Source organism: Galeopterus variegatus, unplaced genomic scaffold, assembly GCF_000696425.1.
Source record: "Galeopterus variegatus unplaced genomic scaffold, G_variegatus-3.0.2 Scaffold844, whole genome shotgun sequence".
Classification (NCBI taxonomy): domain Eukaryota; kingdom Metazoa; phylum Chordata; class Mammalia; order Dermoptera; family Cynocephalidae; genus Galeopterus; species Galeopterus variegatus.
Genome location: NW_007726955.1, coordinates 442,958 through 452,541, shown reverse-complemented (window position 1 = coordinate 452,541; position 9,584 = coordinate 442,958).

Genomic DNA, 9,584 nt, shown 5'->3' with positions numbered 1-9,584 from the left:
CTTCCCCAGAGAATCAGCAGCAAAACATCAATTAAGCTAAAGCACAGAGCTCAAGTTCTGGCCCCATGGGAAGATCTCCCAATTCAGGAATTAACCACAGGACAGCACATTAGTTCCAGTGCAGAATCTGCATGGTGGTGGTAGCTATTAATCATCACAGAATGGAAAAAGAAATCCACAGACCAAAGACAAAGCTCTGATATTAACCAGTAAAGGTCTAACACAACCAAAGAATACCCATAAAGCCTAGAAGGGGTAGCAGTCTCCTCAAATGCCCAGGCATCAATGTAAAGACACAAAGATCAAGAAAGAACAGAGAAGGATGTCACCACCAAAGGAAACAAGCAAAGCACCATCAATGGACATGAGGAACAGCAGATCTATGAAATGTCTGACAGAGAATTCAGAACAACTCTCTTAAGGATGCTCAGGAAGTCACAAGAAAATACAGAAAGAAATTTAAGTGATATCTGGAAAACAATTCAGAAGCAGAATGAGAAACTTGAGAAAGGAACTGAATCAATTTAAAAAAAACCAGAAATTCTAGAAATAAAGAATACATTATCTGAATTGGAAACTCAATACAAAGCTTCAACAGCAGACTTAATCAAACTGAGGAAAGAATCAGTGAGCTTGACGATAGAACACATGAAATTATCTCATCAGAGTAGGAAAAGGAAGAAATAATAAGAAAAAATAAAACATAAATATAGCAAATAAGGAACTCCATCAGGCAAAATATCCTTCACATAATTGGCATACCTGAAGGAGAAGAAAAAGGAAAAGACTTAGAAAGCATATCCAAGGACATAATGACTAAAAATTTCCCAGCCATGGAGAAAGATAAAAGCATCCAGATCCAGGAATCTTGGAGGTTACCAGTCAAATTCAATCTAAAGATGAATACCCCAAGATATATCATAATCAAATTATTAGAAACCAAAGAGAGAGAATACCGAGAACAGCAAGAGAAAAACACATAACATTCAACAGAGCCTTAATACATCTCTCAGCAGATTTCTCACTAGCATCCTACAGGCGAGAAGGGAATGGGATGATAGAGTCAAAGTGCTGAAGGAAAAGACTCTCAGAGAAGAATTCTCTACCCAGCAAAACTAATCCTCAAATATAAAGGAGAAATAAAGTCTTTTGCATACAAATGAAAGCTAAGGGAACTTACCAACACTAGACCTGCCTTACAAGAAATGCTAAAGGGAGCTCTTCAGTCTGAAAGAATACAATACTAAAGAGTAGCAAGAAAATATCTGAAGAAATCAAAAAATTCCTGGAGACAAATGAAAATGAAAACACAACATACCAGAACAAATGGGATATAGCAAAAGCAGTTCTAAGAGGGAAGTTTATAGCAATAAATGCCCACATCAAAAAAGAAGACTGCAAATAAACAACCTAATGTTATACCTCAAGGAGCTGGGAAAACAAGAACAAACCAAACTGAAAATCAGTAGAAGGAGAGAAATACACTTGATCTTAGCCAAAAGGCCAAGAAGAGAAATAACAAAGATAAGAGAAGAAATAAATGAATTAGGGATTAAAAATGCAAAAGATCATTGAAATAATGAAACGAAGAGTTAGTTTTTTGAAAAGATAGATAAGATTGATAAGTTTTTAGCTAGACTAATGAAGAAAAAAGAGAAGACTCAAATAAATAAAATTAGAAATGAAAAAGGAGTCATTACAACTGATACTACAGAAATACAAAAGATCATAAAATAATACAATGAAAAGCTATGTGTGAAAAAACTGGAAAACCTAGAATAAATGAAAAAATTTCTAAATACATACAACTCACCAAAGTTGAATCACGAATAACCAGAAAACCTAACAGACCAGTAATGAATAATGAAATTGAAGTAGTAAAGTCTTCCAACCAAGAAAACCCCAGGACTGGATGGCTTCACTGCAGAACTCTACCAAACATTTAAAGAACAAATATTAATTCTTCTCAAACTCTTCAAAAAGTTGAAGAGAAGGGATTCCTTCCAAACTCGTTCTACAAGGCCAGCATTATCCTCATACAAAACCACAAAAAGACACAACAAAAAAAGAAAACTACAGAACCAATATCCCTAATGAATGCAGATGTGAAGACCGTCAACAAAATACTAGCAAACATAATCTAACAACATATTAAAAAGATGATACACCATGATCAAGTGGGATTCATTCCAGGAATGCAAAGACGACTCAACACATGCAAACCTATAAACATGATACATCACAACAACAGAATGAAAAAAACCATATGGTCATTTCAATAGGCTCAGAAAAAGCATTTGATAAAATCCAATACCCCTTCATGATAAAAACACTCAGCAAATTAGGTATAGAAGGAATGTACCTCAGCACAATAAAGAACATATAAGAGAAACCCACAGCTAACATCACACTGAATGGACAAAAGTTGGAGGCTTTTCCTTTAAGATCCAACTTTGTTCTTTTCACTCAAGATTGCTTTAGCTGTTTGGGGGTCTGTTGTGGTTCCACACAAATTTTAAGATCACTTTTTCTATTTCTGTGAAGAATGTCATTGGTATTTTGATAAGGATTGCATTGAACATGTAGATTGCTTTGGGTGATATGGACATTTTGATGATATTAATTCTTCCAACCCATGAACATGGGATATCTTCCCAATTATCTGTGTCCTCTTCAATTTTTTCACCAATGTTTTATTTTCTTTTTTTAATTTTATTTTTTATTGAAACATAATTGATTGTACATATCAGTGGGGTATTGCTTTGAACATCAATACCTGTGTGCAATATGAGATGCATAATTTTCATTGTAGAGGTCTTCACCTCCTCAGTTATGTTAACTCCTAGGCATTTCATTTCTTTGGCAACTATTGTGAATGGAATTATTTTCTTGATTTCTTCTTTGGTTATTTTGTTATTAGTGTATAGGAGGGCTATTGATTTTTGTGTATAGATTTCGTATCCTGCCACTATACTGAATTCATTTATTAGTTCTAGTAATTTGTTGGTGGAATCTTTGGGGTTTTTTATGTGTAGGATCACGTCATCTGCAAATAGGGATAGTTCAACTTCCTTCTTTCCGATCTGAATGCCCTTTATTGCTTTCTCTTGCCTTATTGTGCTGACTAAGAATTCTAGTACTATGTTGAGTGACGGTGGAGAAAGTGGGCATCCTTGTCTTGTTCCAGATCTCTCACCATACACAAAAATCAACTCAAAATGGATCAAAGACCTAAATTTAAGACCCCAACGGTGGAGAAAGTGGGCATCCTTGTCTTGTTCCAGATCTCTCACCATACACAAAAATCAACTCATAATGGATCAAAGACCTAAATTTAAGACCCCAAACTATGAAAATACTACAAGGAAACATAGGAAAAATGCTACAAAATGGGAGTAGGCAGCCCTTTTTTGAGCGAGACTACAAAGGCACAGGCAACTAAAGCAAAAATACATAAATATGACTACATCAAACTAAAAAGCTTCGACACAGCAAGGGATATTATCAGCAAAGTGAAGAGACAACCTACAGGATGGGAGAAAGTATTTGCAAACAACACATCAGAATTAGACCACCAGTCTGCAGTGTTGATCTGGGCAGACCTCCTCAAGGAACAGACGAAAGTGTATGCTACCTGCAGGCAGCCAATTCTCTACCTCACCTGGTGCAGAGTCACTGAGGTGGTGAAGAAGGTAGGTTGTTATGCTAGTGGAACTCACACCACCTGGAAGGGAATACATGACAAAGAGAATAAATAATTCTCCCTAACAATTTGTATTAAGAATCAGCAAACTATAGGGGCCAAATCCTACCTGCTGCCTGTTTTTGTGCAGCCCCAAGCTAAAAATGATTTTTATATTTTTAAACAATTGGAAAAAAAATCAGAATAATATTACATGATATATGAAAATTATACAACATTCAAATTTTATCATAAATAAGTAGAGCATTATTTGGATGTAGACTTATCCATTCATTTTTTCACAGTCTGTTGCTGCTTTCATGCTACACAGTATGGCTGAGTAGTTAGGACAGAGACCTAAGGGACCACAAAGCTGAAAATATTTACTCTCTGACTCTTTAGAGAAAATGTTTGCCGACCCCTGTTTTACACTATTCGTTCTATGCAGGCATCAAAACTGAGAGGTAGAACTATCTACTGACCTGGAAGGTGGCTCATCTTATTCCATGGTGAGCAAAAGGTAAGTCACAGAGCATCGGATATAATATAAGCCCATTTTATTAAAAAATATACACATCTACCTAAAAATCCTCACCAAACTTAGCTATGATGACTTGGTGAATGGGAAGGAGTGGGGAAGAAATAGGAGGACCCAGACATCTGTACACTTGTATGGCTTAAAATTTTTCATAATACCCGTTACTATTTTGAAAGATACAAAACAAAAAAATAAACATAACATGAACACAGTCATGGTTTATGCCACAATCAGGTCAAACAAGAGAGAACTTGAAAATGATGTTGTGATAATCGCAATGAAAGATACAAAACAAAAAAATAAACATAACATGAACACAGTCACGGTTTATGCCACAATCAGGTCAAACAAGAGAGAACTTGAAAATGATGTTGTGATAATCGCAAAACTCTCAGGATTCAGAAGGACCCATCTGGTCTAAGAGTTCATTCAATGCTTGAATCTGGTCTACAACAACCCCACCCAGGTTTGAACACCGCCAGTAACAGGAAGCAACCCAATTTATCGCTGAATAATTCTGGTGGCAATAAAATTCATCCTGATATCGTATTTGTATTTATTTCACTGTAGTTTTTACTTGTTCATTCAAATTCACCATTTTAGGCTTATAGGACAAGTAATTCTTCCTCCACCTGAAAGTCCTTCATATATTTGAACAAAAATTGCACGCACCTGAGCCTTCTCTTCTTCAAACTAAACATACCTTTGTATTTCAATCATTCCACATGTGGTGCTAAAAGAATGGAAGAAGCTAAAAGAGTCAACGAGTCACGAGGGAGAGAACGTAAGTATAAAATATGTGCTTTCTGGAAACGTTAGCAATAAAGGTTAGTAATGAACTGAGATGGAAGCGTGAGAAACAGAGCCAACATTTCAAGAGAAAACATATTCTGAGCGAAGGGGAGAACTGAGCCTTGTCTCTGCAGAGGAAACAGGACCAGTGCAAATGGAGACGGGATGGACGATGCGATACGACGGCCCGAGTAACCAGGCAGAGGGAAGAGAAGGGGGAGAAGACAGAGGGATTCGAAGCAGAAATGAATAAGCTAAAGGGAAACAAATCTCAGGAAAACAGATGAGCAGATCGTCTACTATGAGAGAGCATGGCCAGTAATGTGTGATCAATGGGGTGGAAGAAGGGGTAGGAGAAAATGGGCAAGAGTACATTGCTGAGTTGAAAACTCACATTTAAAGCATCAGACTGGCCACCGAGGACATAGAAGGAACACTGAGCTTTGGCGAGGGCTGGATGTAGGAGAAAGTGGACAGGTCTCAAGTTTTAGTGAGCTTTTCCAACAGCTTTCAACAAGTCAGTGTTTTCCTGCCTCTGCCCCACCCCCACCCCCCAAAGGCTTCACCCAGAGTGATCGTGCTGTTCATCTCCGGTGGGAGACCTGAGAGGCCCATTGCAGAGAAGACAGCAGTGGCTCTTTGTCCCCTGTTCCAAGGGTGTGTGGTGCCTTTGTGTGTGCAGACCTGCAAGTGTATGTCCCAACAGAAACACTCTCCTCTATGGGCTTATTAAAGAATCTTAACACCTTCCAAATTGCCCAAACCATTATAAAAGCCCAGTTTTCAACAGTGTGAACTGCTTGACCTATTCAGTCAGAAATAACAGGAAATATATTAAAACGCTACCTTTTCATGCCCTTAACGTAATGCTTTGTATTTCCAATGCATCTCAATGGATTACTGTAAATTGCTTTGTAGGCACAAAATTCTCTGTTTGTTTTCCCTCCCACCCTAGAACTATAATCTTTGAGAATGTATTTGCCAAGAGCTGAGTGACTTGTTTTTCTATCAGCCTTCTCTGGAAGAGCACATAACAGGCCAGAGTTTAAAGAGCTAGGACACAGATAGGACCTCTCTGTTTATAACTCGGTGGTCACCTGTGACTTTCTGATTGACTCTTTGGTCTATTCCCCAGCCCCATAGTTGCTTTCCTAATATTCCTCGAAGTTTCCCCCTCACTCTCCACCCCAATTACTCTCTAGATTACATTCCTGTTACATGTGCTAGGACACCACCACCCCCCACCACATACCATTTTCAGTAGTCATGATCCTTTGAAGTGCTGGATCTCTGTAAAAGAAGACAGGGACAGGTCAGACTCAAGACTCAGAAAATTTTTATGGATATGATGGTGCCCATAGCCGCATAAGAACTATGATATTAGCAGCACCACATACCATTTTCAGTAGTCATGATCCTTTGAAGTGCTGGATCTCTGTAAAAGAAGACAGGGACAGGTCAGACTCAAGACTCTCAGAAAATTTTTATGGATATGATGGTGCCCATAGCCGCATAAGAACTATGATATTAGCAGCATCTGTCCAACTAGCAAAATAGACACTCCCATCAAGGTTTATGTAGGGAAAAGAAAAACACCTTATCCCATCTTGAAATGGTGACCTTCTCCTTTAAGTATTTTCTTGAGTGGTCTCCAGCCATGTCCTCCCTAAGAACTCTTAACATTGTTTGACATTCATCTCAACATCTTACAACTTGGGTCTAGGAAAAATAAACCAAAAATAACTAAATAAAGAAAATTCTTTGTTTCTTCCCCATCCAAACCTTTACTCACTCAGAGCATTAACTGGTGCCACGCAGACTACCTCCAGCTAGAGAGAAAGGAACCACAGAGAAGTCATGATGGAATAAGAGTGAATTTGCTGTCTGGACAGAATGTCAGATTCTTGGTTTGCATGTGGAGAAAAGGAAAAAGAATAGCTTCAAAGGTGCTGTGCCACCAAGCTGGGTAATCAGCACGTTTCATGCTATTTTATCTGAATATAACCTTTTAAGTTCATTAACCTTCTTCTATTTTATTGAGAAAATCAAGTCCATCTGACAAAAACATCCCAAATTTTCTTTTCATTTATCAGCATTATATGATAGGTTAGGAACAAGTCCTTCGGCACAGGCAGACCTGAATTTAATACCAGGCTTTCTCTACCACTTACTAGCCACTGGACAAGTTCCTTAATCTTTCCAAGTAAGTTTCCTCATTGTAAAAAGGAAAAAATACTGCTGATCTGGCAAAATTGTTCTGAAATTTTATTTAGGTCATATATCAAAAGCCTCTAATCTTTCTTATAGTATGAGCTTAAAATGGTACATAAAATTCCTGGTTCTTGATCTGTGTTTAATAATGTGGGCCGAATTATGTGTTTAGGGCTCCTACCAATGTTGCAACTACTGAACAGCCTCATAACTGATCCCCCATTTCTAAATTCTGCCCACCGTCCATACCAGTAATCTCCAAAGTGGAGTCCGTGCACCCGGGAGGTGTGCAAAACGACTGGGCACGGGGGGATGAGACAAAACATCAGAACTTCTATATACATTTATTTTCATCGGAGAGAGTAAGAGATTGTGTTTTTCTAATATTTAATATGACATGGTGCTCTCAGTTCATATGTTAGTGGTCACCCCTCGCATGGGAGATGTGGGAAGTCCAGAGGGAGAATTTTGGGGGAAGGGGTTCCCACACATCAGTGGAATGGACATTGGTCCCCTCACAATTTCACTTGTTTAATTTCATTTATTATGATGTATGACTGGTCAAGTGAATATGTGGAATTATTGTCTAATTTTAACTTAGTGAGCAATCACAAAATAGCTGGGAAACTTAAAAAGACTCCTGAAAATGAATCATGGATCAAAGACAACACAACAAAGCAAGCCATGTGAATGGGAAAAGTTGCCCCTTCCTCACATGGGCTGCAATGCCATACTATATGCCCTCAAAATATTATAATGTAATTAGACCTGGCAGAAGATTAGCCAAGCCCTACCCAAGAAGATGATTTGGAATATGGATTTATATGTTCCCTCCTTAACAATGAGTGTCAGTCTAAGTGTACACTGAAATATCAGCCACAATATTTAGTAAAACACTTAAAAACTAAGCAATCAGAACACTAATAGTACAGTTTTTAGTGAGAGAAAAATTGAAAGTAAATTTGATATATTTTAAATAGAGTTTATTTTACCTTTACTTGTTCTTTTTAACAACCACCTTTGTATTTTATGCTATACAAAAGTTATTAGTACAAGCATGAATGTAATTTACAAATGAACAGATATGCATATATTACCAAGACATGCTCTGACATGACGGGGTACACTATCAAAATTTGGAGAAGGTACTCTACACTGACCCCAGGTGTTTGTCTCAGCTTCAGGTTATGTCATACATCAGCTGTCTTTGTCACTTATGGGTGCTGTAATAAAAAAACATCAACTGGATGGCCTAACTAAGAAACATTTATTTCTCACAATTCTGGAGACCGAGAAGTTCATGATCAAGAGGCTGGCAGATTCGGCATCTGGTGAGAGCCTGCTTCCTGGTTCACAGATGGCTGTTTTCTCACTATGTCCTCATATGGTGGGGGAAAAGCTGGCTACTCCCAGGGGTCCCTTTTATAAGTGCACTAATTCCATTCACAAGGGCCTAATCCCACCCTAAGAACCTAATCTCCTCCCAAAGTCTTCACCTCCTAATACTATCACATTGGGGGTTAGAATTTTAACATATGAATTTTGGGGGGGGACACAAGAATTCAGTCTATAGCACCTGCACAAAGATCTATCTTTAATAGCTCTGCATTGCCAGGTGAATATGGTCTGTGCTCCTTACGTACATGAGAGGCCTTTCCTAACTTGGTCCCAGTCCTTTGATATCTTGCTGAGTCTCAGCAGTAAACAGATTGGCATAGGTAATTTGAAGACAGAGTAGTAGAAGGACTACCTATAAAGATGTAGGCAGCGTATAGAGGAGCCACAAAGGATAGGGACATGGAAAGATAGATCCCTCACCCTGCCCCCCACAAGTGATGAAGGGAAGCAGCAGAGAGGCTGTGTGGAGCAGGCCCTGCAGAGACCTTCAGAGGAGGGATGCAGCCAGCCCAAGGCCACCTTGGCCAACTCTCCTCTCTCCCCTATCTGCTCCCTACTGGCTGAATCCAACACAGAGGGAAGACATTGATGTAGCCCACACAGGCCAGCCTTCTATGACACAGAAATGCAAGGAGAAGAGTGGAGACTGGAGAAATGAATGGAAGATATCCAAACCAATCTCTTTCCAAATGTTGCATTCATTCATTTATTCATTGATATTTTCATTTCTTCATCCAACAATTTCTATTGAGCGTAGTGCCAGGGAGTGACTTGGGCACTACGGGTTCAACAGGAACAAGAAAGTCCATGTCCCTACACTCATGTCCCATGCTGCCTTCCAGAGGGGCAGACAGACATAAACATGGTAACGGGTAAAATAGTTACAGGCCACGATACATTCCTCATGATATGTGCTGTGATAGGGAATAAAGGGGACCTGCTTCAGGGAAAATGGCCACAGAT